This window comes from Camelus ferus, chromosome 18 (genome assembly GCF_009834535.1).
Source record: "Camelus ferus isolate YT-003-E chromosome 18, BCGSAC_Cfer_1.0, whole genome shotgun sequence".
NCBI lineage: Eukaryota > Metazoa > Chordata > Mammalia > Artiodactyla > Camelidae > Camelus > Camelus ferus.
Genome location: NC_045713.1, coordinates 20,959,106 through 20,977,041, shown reverse-complemented (window position 1 = coordinate 20,977,041; position 17,936 = coordinate 20,959,106). Strand labels below are relative to the sequence as shown.

The 17,936-nt window shown below is 47.6% G+C and overlaps 1 protein-coding gene across 2 annotated transcripts in view; it reads left to right on the top strand.

Moving 5' to 3' along the window:
* The window catches only part of HS3ST4 (heparan sulfate-glucosamine 3-sulfotransferase 4), a 345,196-nt gene that overhangs the window by 178,755 nt on the left and 148,505 nt on the right, over positions 1-17,936 (top strand). The window lies entirely within an intron of this gene.

Sequence of the window (17,936 nt, the reverse complement as noted above, 5' to 3'; positions counted from 1 at the left end):
ATAACATCTCAACAACATCTCAAATATTTATTCTTCTGCCCTCGATAACCTCAGTTCATGTCTTACTCTACCCGGGTCACAGTTTCTTTGCCATTCGAGATGCTTTCCTTGGCGGGCTCTGGACGTCATCAAATTTTAAGATGCTCTGATCTGTTAGTGGTGAGGGGGCTGCTAGTTTAACTGGAGTGATTTCTTACTTTAAGCCTGAGTGAGGCTGAAATAAAGCAGTATAGTATGCAAATGAAGTTGTTCCCAGCTCTAGACAAAGAAGTCACTAGTCAATAAACATTGACGATGGGGCTGACAAGGTGAATAGATGGGGGAGGCAGGGTGCGTGCATGCGTGCGTGCGTGCGTGTGTGTATGTCGGGCAGTGGGAAAAGTATAAACCAAGAAAGGCACCAGGGCTTGAGGGAATAGAGTGATGTGAGTTAAAATATGACTGGGATGAAGGATAGATGGGATTTGGCCAGATATTAAGCTTGGTCGGAGGACAAGGGTCAGATAATATAGATCAGGACCTGGTGTATGAGGGCAGTGCAGAATGACTGAGAGTTTTAATCACGGGCAGTGACATGATCGGAGTTGTTCTGGAGAGATCATTCTGATGAATTTGTAGAGCATGGACAGACCCTGGGGTGGTCAGAGGACCAGTGACAGGAGCCTGAGGAGCAGGCAGTGGACCAGGGAAGGAGGAAAACCAGAGCTGAGACACGGCCTGTCTTAGCCAGTTCAGGCTGCCGTCACAGGACACCATAGACTGGGTGAGTGAAGCAACAGAAAATTGTTTCTCACGGTTCTGGAGCCTGGGGAGTCCATGTTCAAGGTGCCAGCTGATTGGGAGAACTCTCTTTTTGGTTTGCCTGCAGTCACCTTCTTGGAGAGAGAGACAGAGACAGAGACAGAGATCATCTCTCTTGTGTCTCTTCTCACAAGGGCACTAATCCCATTCATGAGGGCTCCACCCTCATGACCTAATCACCTGCCAAAAGCCTCATCTCCAGAGACCATCACACTGGGGATTAGGATCCAACATGTGAATTTGGAGGGACACAAACATTCCGTTCATAGCAGCCGCCAAGGAGACAGAGAGATGGGGAGTGATGGGAGATGGGATGGGAGTAATATCAACAGCCCTGTGGAGTGACTTATTTTAGGAAGTAGGGGCTGGGGGCTAGGCTCAGCACCCCACATCCCTCTGGGCCCTGCCCCCAACCAACAGAATCGCCGTCCCTTAGATACTCTCCTGGGATTGAAACCAAGGTGATCTGTGAGTGCCCTGTTGCTTGTCTCACCTACCGCACACCTAACTACAAAACTATTCAAGGATGCTGTGACTTGACTAGAGAAAAGTGAGCCTATATGTCTTGGGTGATTCAACATAGTCAAGCCAAAAATAATACTATGGGGTTCTATGAGCCTCCAAGCCCTCATTTCACCCAATCTCCAGTTTCCTTAAAAAGTGGCCCACAGGTGCAAAATGTGGGGCTGGTCAAACAGGGTTCACGTCATTTGCTAGTTGGTCCACCACTGGCAAGTTACCTAATTCCTCTGCACTCTGGTCTCTTTACAGGACCGTGGTGAGGACTGAATTGGATGGGGAGTGGGCGGCTGGTGGGTGGGGGGCGTTGCTAGCCACGTAAACCCCATTGAATTAGGCTCCCCCCCCACCACCTTCCTCCCACCTGGGTGAGACGTGGAGTCTGTGCCTGGAGAGGGTGCCTCGTTGAGTGGGCTCTGTGGCTGATGGAATGTTCCTCCCATCAAGGTTTCAGGTCTATTTTTAGTTTATGTTCAGGTTCTTTTCCCTTTTTTTTCTTTCCCCTTCCTCTCTCATTTCAGCAGAAGAGCACTCTCGCTCTGTGTGACAGCTGATATTCTGAAAATGACAAGGCGCCTCGTTGGGGACAGAATGTGCTTGGTGATTCTTATCTGTGTGTGCACAGTGTTCATCTGAGTCAGTCTGTGCACAGAGACCCAGTAATATGTCACGGCGAGCCCAGGACCCAGACAGCTTCAACCCCCGCAGAGAGAGACAGGAGACATTCACCGTGGCCTCTGTCCCACGGAGACCTGCAGATTCTTCTGCCTAAATGTGTCCCGTCTCTCTCTCCCCAGCCCTACTGTCCCTAGATTTTGCTCAGTGTCTATCCAGTTTACAAACTCCTGACTCATCTGCGTCCAGTCTCCTACCCTTGAACTCACTTTGCCTCTAAGCTGATGATTAGCAGCCTTGACAGGATTCCAGTAGTCAGTATTTATTTTCTGTCCCAGGCATGAGTCTAAGCTCTTTGCATATATGAACTCATGTCCTGGTCACAGCAAGTCTTTGGGAAACAGATGGGATCATCCCCTTATGCCCTAATATGAGTGGTCTTCCTGAATCCTGTCATATTGTGTACCACCCGTCCCTTTATTTACTCAAGCTTCTTCTGTAAATTAGCTCATTTTTGAAAACCAAAATTACGTAGATTAAGAGAAAAGAAGTGCAGAGTGTCATTCAAATGCAATGTCATTTTGCCATCACTGGCAGGTAACTTTAAGCATAAATATAATGCAAACAGAACAAAAGAGCATTATTAAATCCTAACTGGGGACTGCCCGCAAGGTCCCCCGCCTGAGGCTTGCCATTCTTTGTGCTACAGAGGGACTTGAAGAGGAATGAGAGATGTTAAAGATAACAGCAACCCCAAACCAAGACTTCCTCCCCGATGCGAAAACAAGATGTAAAGGAGAGTTTGTAAGAGAGGATCTTATTTGTATGACTCAATGCTCTTCAGTATGGAGTTCCTCTGTCTTCTACAATCATCTCATATTCTTCAAAGTGGTCCCTTATGTTGAGAAGTACTGTGTGATAAGCTGACATGCAGGGACCCAGCTGGACAGTCCCCATCCCTTCCACTCCCGGCACAGTTTCCCTCTACCCTCTCCAGTCTCACAATTCTCTGATCTCCTTATTCTTTCTTGTCTTTGCCTCTGCATCGCTCTTTTCTGTCGCTGGAAGCCCTCCCGACCCCAGCTGGCACATTTCTTCCAGGTGTTGCTCCAACATTGCCTTCACTGTAAGATCTTCCCCAAGTCCCAAAAGAGAATCAGTCGATCTCTCCTCTGGTCCCAGTTTAAACGTGCCCCCTCCTCCACCTCTGTGGTCCCTACCTGCTGGAAGTTTCTGAGGGAGGTGCTGTTAGTTGGCTAACCCAACAGGTATCCCCACACCTTCCAGAAGCTGAAAAACTCAAGTTGTGCTTCCCCAGCCTCTGCTGAACCTCCAGGAGCAGGGGAGCGGGGGAGACTGGGAGGGGGGGTCTGCGATCCGTCTCTATCCAATAATGTCAGGACTAGACTGTTGAATGACTTCTGGAAACACGTTTTGCTTCTTTTTGTTGCTGGGGTAATTAAGTTTATTTATCTATTTATGAATGGAGGTACTGGGGATTGAACCGAGGACCTTGTGCGTGCTAGACACACACTCTCCCACTGAGCTATACCTGCCCCCAAGATGTTTTGCTTCTTGGTGTTAAGGGCAAGCTCGAGAGAAGGAGCCACTAGAACTACGCCTTCCTCCTCCTTCCTGTCTAGAAAGGCAAGCCTGCTACCTCCTTTGATGGCAGCCTTGTTTCGAACACACAGCAACATGCGTAGGATAAGTAAGTCGACACATTAAGGAAGGAGGAGTAGAAAGACACACATCTTACTGGGAGATGAGAGACCTGCCAGACCAACCCTGGGACCACCTCCTTTCAAACTTTTTGTTAAAAAAATTACAAATGTTGTCATGGTTTTAGCCGCTATTAACTAAGAGTTCTGTTACATGCCGTTGAAAGCATCCCTAACAGAGTTTCTTTACTGGTCTCCATCCCTTGCTGGGTTTTGAGCAATTCTCAGGTAGGAGTAGACTGTTATCTTTATAATCCCCTCACTCACATCAGGCTTGGAGCAGGGGCATGTTGATTTTTATTATTACCAACAGAAACAGCTGATATTAATTTGAACTCTGTGTGTGTCTGGCTCCAGAGCCTCCCTCCTTCACCACTATGTTGTAATTCTGGTGGTGGATCAAAACGGAATGAATGAATAAAGGCATGAATAACTTACCAGCAGGAAGATTTACAGAAATTGGTTTCTACGCCAGTTTTACTTTACCGCTTTATTAGAATTTATATTAGGATTTTAAAACACGAGGCTCTGTCATTTGTTCTGTAGTTTTTTTTTTTTTTTTCCTAACATCCTTTATCCGAACCCATGGAAATGTATATTCCTGAGCTTTTAGGAGGGTAACAAGGGGCAATGTTAGGGTGGATTCAGATCCTCTTATGTGCCAAGTGAGTTGGGTGTGTGCATTAATGTAACATAACAAGCCGGGGATGTAGCTGTCACCAGAGAGATTATAGCTTTAGAAAGACTGAATATTATCATGCAGTCCTATGAGACTCCAGATCGCATGTTGTTCTTGCTCTGTCACCTGATAACAGCTGCTTGAGGACCCTGTGATACCCTGCTTTTGATCTACTCTTCTTGGAAGTCAGGGCAGGGACCCCCAGGTTCATCCCTGGAGTGTGTGCCTGTGTGGTATTAGGAGAGGCTCTCTGGCTTCCCTGAGCTCATGTGCATTGAATCGTCCATAACTGGTAGTTACCTTTCCTCCTCCCCTGCAGGTTCCTGGTGAAGAACCTGGGACAAAATTCATCCCTGACCCTGAATACGTTGCTCTGTTTCTGCCCCAGGTTGTTCACTGAGTCGCTGTGCTCCACCAGGTCCCAGGGCCAGGTCCAATCATCTGAGAGCAGCACTCAGCATCAGCAGACACTTAACCACCCACCATGGGAGCTGGCAGTGCTGTATCCCCCATCCAGCTCCAGGGAGTAATGGGAAATACTCAGCAAACATTCTTAAAATGCTCTTTTACTGCTTTCTCCTCCATTCCCTGTTCTCACAGAAGAGCTGTTTCAGCACCTCTCCTCCTGGACTGTATACCAGTGTTCCTCCGCCCTTGCTTCTGTCTGCTTTTTCTTGTCCTCTGCCTGCCCCTACTTTCATTTTTTTCCATTACGAAACTTCCCCCAAATGTGTCTGCCCAGGCAGGGCCATCCTTAAGAGTTTTCGGAAATGGGAAAAATGAGTTTAGCCTGCAGGGATTAGAAGTTTGGAAATCCGAACATATCTAACATTGTTTTATCTTGTCGTATACGTATGTCTACTATCTACCGGTTCTGTCACTGCATCTCTATCTATATTCACCTCTACAGCACAGGTCGGTGGTCAGACGGATATTAATTATGTTTCTTTTTTCTGCACACCCCCTGCCTTTTCTTTTTCCTCTCTCCTAATCCTGCCCCGACAAAGGAGATACTCAGCTCAGTACTCATTGCTTCAGGAGAAGGATCTGGTCGGAAAAAAACAATGTTGCCTGCCCCACACTTTCTTTGTGGCTATTGTGTTCAAAAGCTGAAGCCCTGAATGGGGCAGGGATTTGGGCTGGAGAGTAGCATCATGGGGAGAGTTTGGGCCTCCTCCTTACCATCCTGGAAAGAGAATCGCTCATTTCAACCCATCTAGCTGGAGAATGAGGGAAGAGTGGTGAGGGTGAGATCTCTGGGTGTCAAAGAGAGGCGACCCACACCTCCTGGATCTATGCATAGGAGGCCACAAGACTCCACCAGAAAATGTCAAAGTGGAGCTTCTAGGCAAAAGGTGTTGCAGGCAGCTTTAAAAAAAAAAAAAAAACAGCATTGCTGGATACTGATCATGATGCAGAAGTAGCGGAGAGCGTTTGAGGCAGCAGGGCGATGCTAGAGCAGCCACACTGGCCGGATAGATCACTGGAGTAATTAGCACTTTAACCCTCAAACTCCCAGCACCATGGCCTGGAACCTCAAGGTCAGGGGATGGCATCAGGAAGAACCTGGGATTCCCCCCCACTGCACTCTGCATAATAAAGACTTAGGGTCAGCCCTGAAGTTGCTGTACAGAAAGATGAAGATAATTGGTAGATAGATAGATAGACAGACAGACAGGCAGAGAAAGAAATATTCCTGTATGTATGCATTTGTCCTTCCATGTTTGAGTGCTGTATACAGACTTGATTCCTCATTTCATTGCTAATCTACAAGGATGTGGACATACGCATGAGTATCGTTTTATCAAGTCCCTTCAACATGGCACAGTCCTTTCTCCGAACATCCCTTGCTGACCCACAGGGATGCTGACACCCTCTAGTTACTAGAAGCTAAGAGGAGGCCTGAGCACTCTTGCCCGCATCTCTGTAGCTCATCATTCTCCCTTCTTCCTGTTGCTCTGGACTCTCATTCCTGTTCAGTCTCCCTGAACTTCCTTCAGTGCCTCCAGCCTGCCAGGCTCACACTCTCTCACACCCACAGCTTGCACACGTGTTGTTGCTTATGTCCAGAACTACCTTCATCCCCCTGCATCCATTGTGTAACACACTCTAATCCACATACCTATTTGCCTGAATAATTTTTATATATTTTTCAAGTGTCAGTTGAGAGGTAATTTTTTTTTCAGGAAAATTCCTTCAGCCACTCCCTTCCAGCCTTGCCATGTTTCTAGACTTCAGTAGGTCCTAAAGCATACGAAGGCTTGATAAATACTGAATGAATGAAAAAAATGAACATCAGGATGGATCAATGAATGGGTAAATGAATAAAAAATGACTAAGTGAATGGATAGATGAGTGAGTGAAAGGATGGATGGATGGATGAATGGATGGGTGGATGGATGGGTGGGTGGATGGATGGATGGGTGGGTGGGTGGATTGATGGATGGATGGGTGGGTGGGTGGATGGATAAATGAATGAGTGAGTGAATGATATGCAGTGTTCTGGCCTCTCACACCCTAGTGCTATCACTAGGTAAGACTTACTCGCTGCTCTTCAACTTCCTTGGGTCCAGAGCTCTGATGCAGAGTCAGGCGTCTTCATGTCCTTCATCTCGGTGTCAAGGAGCTGACATAGCAGGTGGAGGCATTTGCTTTTCAAAAGTCAAATCTTATTTTGAGCCGCCAGAGGTCAGAGTAGTAAACCAGAAGCACACTTCACCTTTTTTTGTCTTTCTATATTAGCACTCGGCCATCTGAATAGGCTGCTTTCATTGACTTGTGGGAAGAGGCGGCCTGGCTTCACAGATCCCCAAGGGCAACAGAAGTCATTCATTCCTTCATTCCTGCCTTCATTTGTCTGCTCAGTCGGTCGTTCACCATAGCTTGGCAATTAAGAGAAAGAATTTGGGAATTTAAATAAAACTGAGTTTGGATTTGATTGTGGCACTTGGTACTGTGCATCTCTGGGACAGTTACTTGGCATCTCTGAGCCTCACTTAGCTCATGTCTAAAGTGGGCCTCATCGTATTTAACTCTCAGGGCTGTTCTGAGCATGAAATGAGTCAATAAACATAAAGCACAGTGCCCGGTAAACAGGCAGTGCTCAATAAATGTTAGTTTTTATTATAAACCCCCTAATTTATTCATTCCTCCTGTCATCAAATACTTACTGCACTCATATTGACTGGTGGACCCTGAATGGAGTATGCTTCCTGCCTCTCAAGACCTCACAGTCAGGTGGAGTTGACAGATGCACGGGTCCATTATTAGACACTTGGACAGATTTAATGGCAGAGCGTGGAAAGTGGTAGGACTGAGGAGGGAATAACTCAGCCTCCCTGTGGGGCGTTGGGAAGCTTGGCTGGGGATGGCTAAAGAATTCTGGGCTCTACTGTGGAGGGAAGGGAATGTTGAGATGATATAATGGTTTAATCTGGGAAGTGATAGGATTTCTATTTTTCCGCTAAAATGTCCTCGGCAACATAAAGAAGGAGGAGAAAAAATAAAGGCAAGTGAGATTGCAGAAAGGTAGATGGAGGAGCAGGTGTGAAATAGGCCAGGTATGAAATGAGGAGGGTCTGCATTAAGGAAGAGGGAGGAGGCAGAGGTGTGGACATCTGGGGCCTCCTGAACTGAATACTGGTTTTCTCAAAGACTGGTCCGTGGAACAGCGACACCTGCCTCCCCTGGGAGCTTGTTAGAAATGCAGGCTCTTAGGTGCCGCCCCGGGCTTCAGGTCAGCAAGGTTCCCCAGGGATTCATGGGTGCATTAAGGCTTGAGAAGGACTGCAGGGACACTCACCGGGATGTGGTGACCACCTGAGTGTGGGCTGAAAGGCGGATAACTAGTTAGGAGTTTGGGAGTCCACAAAGTCGAGCACGCTTACTGGATTCTGCTTTACGAGAAATGGAAGAAGCTGTTAGCCCTCATTAATGATATGTTCTCCTTGATACTGACTGAGAACTTACGTGATAAAAAGGGAGATCCAGGATTTCTCCTTGAGCTTGTTGGCTTCACTTACACATCCTTGCACATCGGGGCAGAATTTCCTTTCTTTATCACCAAAGCCAAAGCTACGTGTTTATGGCTGAGTTGTAAATCCCCCCAACATGGATTTCCTTCTGGAAGTGCTGACTCAACCTTAACTTTATCAGGGCGAATGGTGCCACAATAAAATGTATATATCAAAGTTGTGGCGACCATAAAGGTCTTTTAAAATCGAGTTGACATTGCAGTATGTTTCCTCGAGATAAGGTGAGGATTTACGTTCATAAATAGAATTGTGAGGCCCGAGAAGCGTAATTGCCAATTTGGGGTGTTGAGATTTGGGGATCTTTTGTCCTTGAGCCTCATGGAAGACTCCTTTCTCTTGCTGTGGAAGGCGGTCTCAACTTCCTAAGCGTTTATTCTGGCTTTGTACACAGAGACAGAGAAGCAATTCTGAGGGCCCCCTTGGTGAGTTCCCCCTGCAAAGTGCTTTTCCAGCCAATTCAGTTGAACAAAAATTATTTTTTTGGATTCTTACCCTGTGCCAGACACTTAACTATGTACCAGGAATATGAAATGAACAAGAGATTCTGACTTTAGTGAACTCACAAACTAGCCTGGGGGGAGGGCATTGACTTTGATTCATTCATTCAACAAATATATTTTGAGTGCTTATTATAGTCCAGGCACTAATTCTAGGGTGTGGGGGGTTAGAGCCGTTAAACATAACAAAATCACTGACCTCAAAGAGGTTCTATTCCAATGAAGAAGACAGTGAAACAAGTAAACAGATAAATATGAAATATAACGCAATGGAGTAAATGCTAAACTAGAGGGATCACCAAAAAGTCAACATTTTTATCTGCTGAAGAAAATCAGGAAGTGAGGACAGATAGGAGGCAGATGTGGACTTAATGGAGAGATTAACCAAGACCGTGGTGGAGAGATGGAGAGGCTGAGTGAGACCTGGGGGCTGGTTCTGGCAGACGTCAGCTGGGGAGGAGCTCAAGGAGCGAGTGGCTATGGGGACGCTGGGGAGGAGGGAGGTGAGTCAGAGGTGTCCAGGTGTGGACCTGTTACCTACTTCCCTAAGTTACAGGTAACATTCATCCTGACAGTGTAGCCATTTCCTTTGGAGCCTACAATTCTCTCTCTGACCTATTTTTTTTTTCCTTTCCTTTCCTTTTCTTTTCTTTCTTTTTTTTTTTTTTTAAAGAAAGAGGTATTGCATACTTGTTTATTACCCAATATTGCACACGAAGATTCTTCGTAGGGTCCGACGCCGTCTCTTCCTGTTCCTGTCCAGGAGCCGTCTCTGTGTTCTTTATTGTCAAATGCCCCATTTCTGGCTAGTTCTATGTCTCCCATCATGAGAAATTTAAAAAACAGAGGTGACTCTGTATTTACTTCCAATAACATGGCATTTCAGAATGTGCTGGTTTGGAAGCAACAGACTCGATCCCTGTGCCCATGCAATTCCCTAATAGCGTTTTCCCCAATTTTATTCATTCATTCATTGATTCATTCATTCATTCGTTTGTTCATTCATTTATTCATTCACATATTTATTTAAAGGATAGTTGATTTACAATATTACATTAGTTACAGGCGTACAGCATAGTAATTTGCAATTTTTTTTTAGATTACACTCCATCCAAAGTTATTATAAAATCTTGTCTCTGACCTGCGTATTCCTGAAAGGCATCATCGCACGCAGGGCGTAAGGAAAGCAGCAGATTTCATCAATGTCCCAAAGCCTCCGCCACCTGCCCTCGTGGGGCAGCGCAAAGCCCACGGAGAAGAGCTGAGGGGGCAGCGCAAAGCCCTGGCCGTGCCCTCATCCCCACCATCAATATTGACACTCCTCCGAGGGCTGGATTAGGACTGTTCTGTCGGCCCTGTGGCCCCTTGAAACACATGCACCGCGCACATGTTCTGCGTTGCAAAGCGCGTATTTTTCATATTGATCTCTCAAAACCCAACAGGCCTCATTGATTTTTCCCAGGACCTGGAAGAAAGGCTGTGATAAACCAAAGACGTGTACAGCTTCATCAGCCCGAAGGACATGACTTATTTTTCTTTTCCTTGAACTTTGCTTGGCTTCTTGAGGAGATAACTTATTTTTATTTCTCTCCTGGTTTCTTTGTTTCGTATCTGCCTGTATTCAAGTCCTATAAATAACCTTGGCAACACACGAAACAGATTCATTTAATTTTCCTTTCGTTATCCTAAGTCGGAACAGATGTGTGTTTGTGATAGAAAAGGGGAGGAGGAGGATGAATCCGAGGCGTGGGGAGAGAGAGGAGAAACCTGCTGGCGTCCGCATTGGAACATCTGACTGATTTGAGGAGGTCGGCAAACACTGCGGGCTCAGCCTAGCTGGATCTGCTTGGACCTGGTGGCATCCGCCACGGCTGAGTCCCTCAGAAGCCGAGATACCGAAGAACGGAGCAGGAAGGGGGTCAGGTTCAGCCAATGATGTGTTTTCTGACATCTCTTGGCCGTAGTGCTACCTCACTTCTCCGGTCGTTAACAGGACTGCCTTTCTTTCTTACGTGCTTGAAAAGGATGGAGGTGAAGGTGGGTGGGAGACCGGAGGCCAGAAACACAGCGCTGGGATTCACAGATACAGAGATTAGTTGATGGATGATCAGGTCGTGACTGAGCATCTGTTGTACGTGGAGCCCTGTGCTGGAAGCTGGGGCCGTGTGAGGTGGACTCCACTTCCCCGGGGACAAGGCAGCTCACCCTAAGGTGAAGGCAGACCTCCTTTGCGTCGCCTGTAAGAGTTACTGAGGGTCACGTCCCAGGCGTGAGCCTGGCTGGGACATCAGGAATTGGAGCCAGGGTGAGGATGAGCCCTTAGGGTCAAGAAAGTAAGGAGGCAGCACCCACTCATCACTCTGAGTGTCCCGGGGGCTTCTCTTGCCCTCAGACGACACAGGGTGGTACCCACTGCTGGGAGCGTAGCAAATGTCAAGAGTCCCATCACAGCAGGTGCGGAGGAGTTAGGGGAAGGGATAGAAAGGGCAAATCCTTGGGAGAGGAAGCCCCCAAGACCCAGGGAAGGCATCAGAGCACAACCAGAAGGTCTTAGGGGACAGCATGGGGTGCCCTTTTTTTGAAAGGATTACAGGGAGCAAACCAGGACTGAAGTCCACGTGGCCAGCGCGGCGAGGTGGTGGAGATGCTCCTGTCCCTAACAGCGGTGGAGGCTGGTGGCGTTGCCGTCAGGAGTTCATCAGGTGGGGGATACAGGCAGAGCATCTCACATCCCCACCGAGTCGCTGGGCAGTGTTGTCAGCGTGCGGGTCTTGGTTCAGTAGGTCTGGGGTGGGCCCAGGATTCTGCATTTCTAACAAGCATCCGGGTGGTGTGCGGGCTATACTTCGAGAAGCAAGGGAGCAGAGGAGCCTTGTCAGACTGGATGCAGCTGGGGGGTGGGGATCAGGGACACAGCCCGCCATCTACAAATGGGACAGAGGTCACCTGGGAGGCAACCACCGGAGAATGTTGAACCAAGTCTCAGTATGTTTTTACCCTCCATGCCTCATCTAACTCTCCAAACACTAGGTGCCACTAGGTTGTAGCAGGGGCCCCTTTGAACAAATGTGCAAAATGAGACAAAGTGCCTTGCCTCATTTAACAAGGTCCCTTAGCTGGTGAAGGTCAGTGCAGGTTCAGATCTCACAAGGCTTGTGGAGATGGCAGTCAGATACCGCTGATGCCACGGAGGCTGGAACCCCAATTACTGCTTTTCAGCACTGATGGGACCGTAGGCCATCACTTCGGAGCCTCAATAGTCTCATCTCTAAAATGGGCTCTTACGTGGATTAAAGGACACCAACCATGTAAAGGATTTTTGTTTTCCTGTTTTCTTTTTTAATTCTTACTTTTATTTTACTGAAGCGTGATTGGTTTTTGCACCGGACTTAGACACGAGAAACATTAGCTGTTGGCAAAGGTTGGCAATCTTTTCCTGTAAAAGGCCTGATAGTAAATATTTTAGGTTTCAAAGTCTGTAGTCTATTTCAACTAGTCGTCTCTGCTGTTTAATCATGAAAGCAGCTTAGGCAACAGCTAAACGAATGGGTGTGACCATCTTCCAGTAAAATTCCATTTACAAAAGCAGCCGGTGGGCCAAGATCAGCACCCAGGTCATGGTTTGCCAACCCCGGATACAGAGCAGTATCATCATGATATTCTTACTAAGAAGGCACATCAAGGGATCCAGTGAGAGAGCCCAGGAAAGAGTGCAGATAAGGCTCTGGATACAAATTGCAAACGACGCCCAGACTCTGCCAGTCTGCACGCCTTATCTCACCAAAATGGAGAATAAAACAGAATTATTGTAGGTAACTTAATGCGTGGTAATCATACTGGACTCTTTGATAATGGAGCTGTTAGGGCCCATGAATAGTGACTGCTGTGTATTGTACTGAGAAATGCAAAGACGGTCCCTCCAAGGCCCCAGAAATTATGGAATGAATTTCCCTGAGACAGGGAGACCAGATAAGTGTTATCAGTCTGGGGAGGCCGCTCCATCCTGCGTGCTTCCCGTGCCCAGCAGCACCTTAAAAAATTATGAAGTCTGGCTCCCTAGAAAATGGTCCCCCTTTTATTTAGGGGGGATGCAGAAATGGAGGTCACCGCGGTGGGCTGGAGGAGGTGGCGGGGAGGTCTGAGCGCCGCGGTGATGGTTCTATGGGCAGGCGGGGCATCTTGGGACTCACTCAGGTGGAGCTCACCTGGGAGCTCTCCCCTCCCTCGTCCCCGTCTCCTGCTCCCCAGTCCCTGCAGAGACCAGAAAAGGACAGGTTTTGGTTTGGCTTGGTTTTATGTCTGTTTTATTCACCTCGGTGTCCCCAGGACTTAGCCCGGAGAAGAACTCAAAATAAATATACTGAGTGAGTGACTGAGGGCGTGAGTGAATGAGTGAGTGACAGCCACCTGTCTAAATGCTGACAGGAAGCAGGTACAAGATGGGGCTTGGGAAAAGTGTGGTCCAGCCTGGAAAGGATGGAGAGGGCTAAGAGGGCTGTTGATTCAGAAGGTCTCAAGTCCAGCTAGAAAAATAAGCACTAGTCCAGGTAAGGGCCGTCGGAGGGAGGCACAAGGGTGCATAGAGAGGATTTTAATGAGGAGACCGTCCGTGCCCGCGTGGTAGAAAATGCTGTGAACTCACCACACTCTCTGCGTCTCAGGGTCTTTGCTGTTTCCCCTCAACCCAGAAGACTTTACCCCATTTCCCCTGGCTAACCACCGTTCTCCTTTAACCCCTACGCTAAAATGTCACTCTTTCAGGGGGAAGACTGCGCTAACAGGAGCACTGCACCCCCTCACATCACAGCTGTTCCCCCAGCACCCCAAACTTCCTTTTCCATAGCACTCACCACCCTGGGTTTACTTGTTCCTTTCGGGTTTCCTCCCCAGACCGTCAGCTCCAGCAAACAGGGACCAGGTGTGTCTTCCTTCTCATCGTGGCCCCACTGCCAAGCCCAGGGCTTGGCACACAGGAAGCTTCAGTGGGACTTTACAGGATGGATCCTAGGTCCTTTAAATTCTAAGCCTTAATAAGACCAATAAATTTATATTAATTATTAATTATAATTAACAAATGATAAGTAATTAGTAAGATTAATAAGATGGGGTTGCTGAGGGTGTTATCAGACCCCTGTGGCTGGTCCTGGACCGGCACTGGGCTCAGCTGTCTGGAGGAGGCTGTAGTGTTTCCATCCAGCGGGGCTGGGGGAGCATGGATTGGTGGGCTGTTCATTTGTTTGGCTGTCATATTTTGGGTGTCTGCTGTGTGTCTCTTCTGTTTTGATGCCAGTGATACAAAGATAAATAAAAGATTATCCTTCTCCAGATCAGCCACAGAGTAGAGAGAAAGACAGACACACGAACAGACAGTGGCTGAGTGGCCCATGATCTGGGTGTACGGGTCTATACTTAGGAAGTTCTGGGAGGCAGGAGCACGGCAGGCAGCTCGCATCGCCTACAACAGGGTCGCCTCTGACCCTTTAATGTTCAGGTAGAGCGCCTGGGATCTTGCTGAAAGGCAGATCTGATTCGCTAGGTCCAGGATGGTGATGCTGTTGGTCCAGGAGCCCTGCTTTGAGTTAGAGTTTGCAGAAACGAGAAGGTGACGTGATAAAGCCTCAAGGGGTGAATCGAGCTTTGCAAGGTGGAGAAGAAGGGAAAGGGTTCCCAGGCTGAGAGAGAGTGGTACCCAGAGGGGTGCAGTTCAAGGCTGGCCTGGGAGACGGTGGGAAGTACAACGCGATTGGCCCTTGGTCGGGTAGGAGGTGAGGTGGCCGCGTGGACGCTGTGCTAAGGGATTCGGATGGCTCTGTAAGGGGCAGGGAGCCACGGAGGCTCATTCAGGCAGCCATCTAAAGGAGAATGTTTTAGAAAGACCATTTCATTGACAGGCTGATAGTAATTTGCTTTTCCAATGATAATCTTTTAAAAATTCAAAACCAGACACTTCCCCTAAAGCAGAGTCTCTTGATTTGGGCACTGTTGACATTACAGGCAGCTAATTCTTTTTTCGGGGGGTGCTGTCCTATGTATTGTAAAATATTTACTAGCATCTCTCCACTAGATGCCCGGAGCATCCTCGTCCCCAGTTGTGACAACCGAAAATGACTCCTGATATGACCAGATGTCCGCTGGGGGGCAAAACAGCCCCCGGTTGAGAACCACAGCTCTCAAGCATGAAATGTTTCATGCTTCTTTGTATCCCCTTCGTGGAAGCCCAGATCCTTCAAATATTCAGTAGCCCTGCAAGATTCCTGGAAGAGGTTCAGTTGAAGAGCATCACCTCCGAGCTCTATCGATCTGCTTCTTGCTTCTCTGAAGCAGCAGCGAGGAGAGGAGAGCCTGGTCTGGAGTGAGAAACACGAACGCACCTGCTTATGAATTCTGTTTTAAAAGTAATAGAATTATCTGCCCCTTTCCTCCATTTCTGAGCCCTTTCCCGCTTCTGGATGCACAAGGAGCTGTCGAGGAGAATATAGGCGCATCATGAAAATTCCAGGTCCTTAATGTCTGTGGACGTGTTTGGAGTTCTAAGAACACTTTTAAGGTAGGATGATACCCAGGTCGATTCCCACAGAGATAGCGAGCGTCTAGTAATTTCCTGCCCGTCGTCAGATCAGATCAGGCTGGCTGATGTTCACACAACCTGAGCTGACGTCTCCTGATCTTTCTGCCTTCACTTTTGCCTAGTGATGCTGCGTACACGTAGCATGCCAGGCTAGGGAGTGTTAACTGTGAAAAACATGAATGAACAACAACAAAAATAACCTTACACTTTCTCAGTATTGATGGTCTTGGAGTGCAGGGAGAGAGAGGTAATGGTTAGATAGCATGGGCTGCAGCTTGAAACAGGATAGGGTTTGAGTCAGAGTCCTGGTCCCGTTGCTAAGATGGGGCAAAGCTACTTAACCTCTCCAAGACTCAGTGCCATGATCTGGAAGAAAAAGGGTTCATGAGGATTAAATGCAAGGATGGTATGTTAAGGGATTAGCTGAGTGAGTGCCTGGCATGTTAAAAAAAAAAAAAAAGTAAGTTCTCAGTGTCAATTTTTCGGGGACACATCATGGTGATATTTACTCCCTTGAGACAGGGAGGAGGAAATGTGGCACTGCCATTCATTGTGTGTATGTTACGGGCCAGACCACCGCAGACCGCGTGACCTCCTGACCCAGGGGTACAGAGAGACGAGTACCCTGGCATCACGAAGCTAGCTCATTAGTGGCAGAGGAAGAATTCAAATCTAGATCTGACTCCAAAACCCATGTTTCTTCAACAGCATCGTGCTGTGCGCTGAGATGTCACTCAAGCAGAAAGTGATTGGCTGTGTGATGCTCTGTGAGGCAGCGTGAACTCTGAAACGTGCGGGTGTCTAGCGTACTATGTCCTTTGCCACTGGTCTTTGAATCAGTTCTTCAGTGCAGGTACCAGTGCCTTTTGCCATTGGCCAATTTTGTGATACTGGGCAAATTAACCTCCTGGAACCTCCATTTCCACATCTCTAAAAGGAGATGATGATCCCTCCTAGGTGGGAATTAAATGAGTTGGGAGGATGCCTGGCTTGGTTCTGGCACGTAACAGGGGCTCAACAAGCCTGCATTCTGTTACCGTGCATCCTGAACAGGACAGGGAAGCCACAGATGGATTGTGTAGACTGAATCCCTGTGGGCTACTCTCCCCCGTGCAGTGGACAGTCATGGAGGCGAGCCTTTTGGATAAATGTGGGTATCCTCAGGCCGACCACACCCACAGGCCAGCTCTGGGCGTCCCCTCCCCATGGCTGTACAGCTTTGCTTTAACCGTGGCTGTTCTTGTGAACTAGACACGTGACTTTGGGTGAAAATAGACTTTCTATAATCTGCAACTGTTTTCTTTCACTGGCCAAATCTTCAAGCAAAGAACACCACCTTCATTGATGAACTTCAGGTGCCTTCCCAAAGATAAAAAAAACAGGTAGGAAACAGAAACTTGTTCAGGGCCCCCTCCAAAAACAAAACACAACCTTTGCCCTAGGCCATAAATGTATTGATTCAGCCCAACATTCTTAAGATCTCCAAACCTTATGATCAGGTCAAAGCATCTTTTTGAGACAGATGGCTAGGAGCATTCACTGTGGACCAGGGAGGTGACATCAACTTTTGTTTTTATCTTTCTGCAGACCAATAATAATAGTGATTCAGTTCACACATTCGTTGGCCAGTAGCTTTGTCCCAGGTGCTGTTGATACAAATACAGTTAGAACAGCCTTTCTCTCCTAGAGAATAAAAATATAATAGAATGTTATGCTACCTCGTGGTTTTATTTGGTCAGTCGAGTAATACGGGCCCGAAGATGGGCAAATATCCTTGTCACCATAGTACTGATGGGGAAGCAGACCTTCGGCATGTTATCAAGGAAATGACGCTCATTCATTCACTGCCATTGCATATGGCAGCTGTTCAGCGAAGTGCTTGCATTCAGTCCTGGGCACCAGCGGCGTCGGCATCACCACTTGGGAGCTTCTTAGAAATGCCGATTTACAGGCTGCCCGCTGCCCAACTGGATTCCAGTCTCTGAGCCTGGGTCCCAGAAAACCGTGTTTTTTTTACAAATGTTCTGGGTGATTCTTTCGCACATTAAAATCGAACGGCTGTCGCCACATAGAATAGCTGCCTTTGAGCTGTGTCTCACCCTGGTCCACCCAGCTGTGGCAGAAGGCCAGGGCCATGGGTCAGTTCCCAATGGAGTAGCAACATCTAGAATATGATAGAAACTTTTTCGATAAATACACACTTGCTTGCTGCCCACAGCAGCCACCCTTAGAAATTAAGTTTTCTGACTCTGCTCCGTCAGGTTTACCAACCTGGTTTTTATCGCTCTTGCTTCTCCCATTTTCTTTACCACTGTTGTACAAATCCATGCATTGAACGAATTTCACACAAAGCAGTCTAGGATGACACTCCTCAAATTCCAGTTTACTCTACTCTGTAACTTCTTCTGGCTGGGGGTGGTGGCAGGGGTTTTCGAGAGCTTTTTTTGAGTTGGGAGGAAAAGCTAATGTTATCTGGAAGATAACAGTGCTCAGGGCTGTATT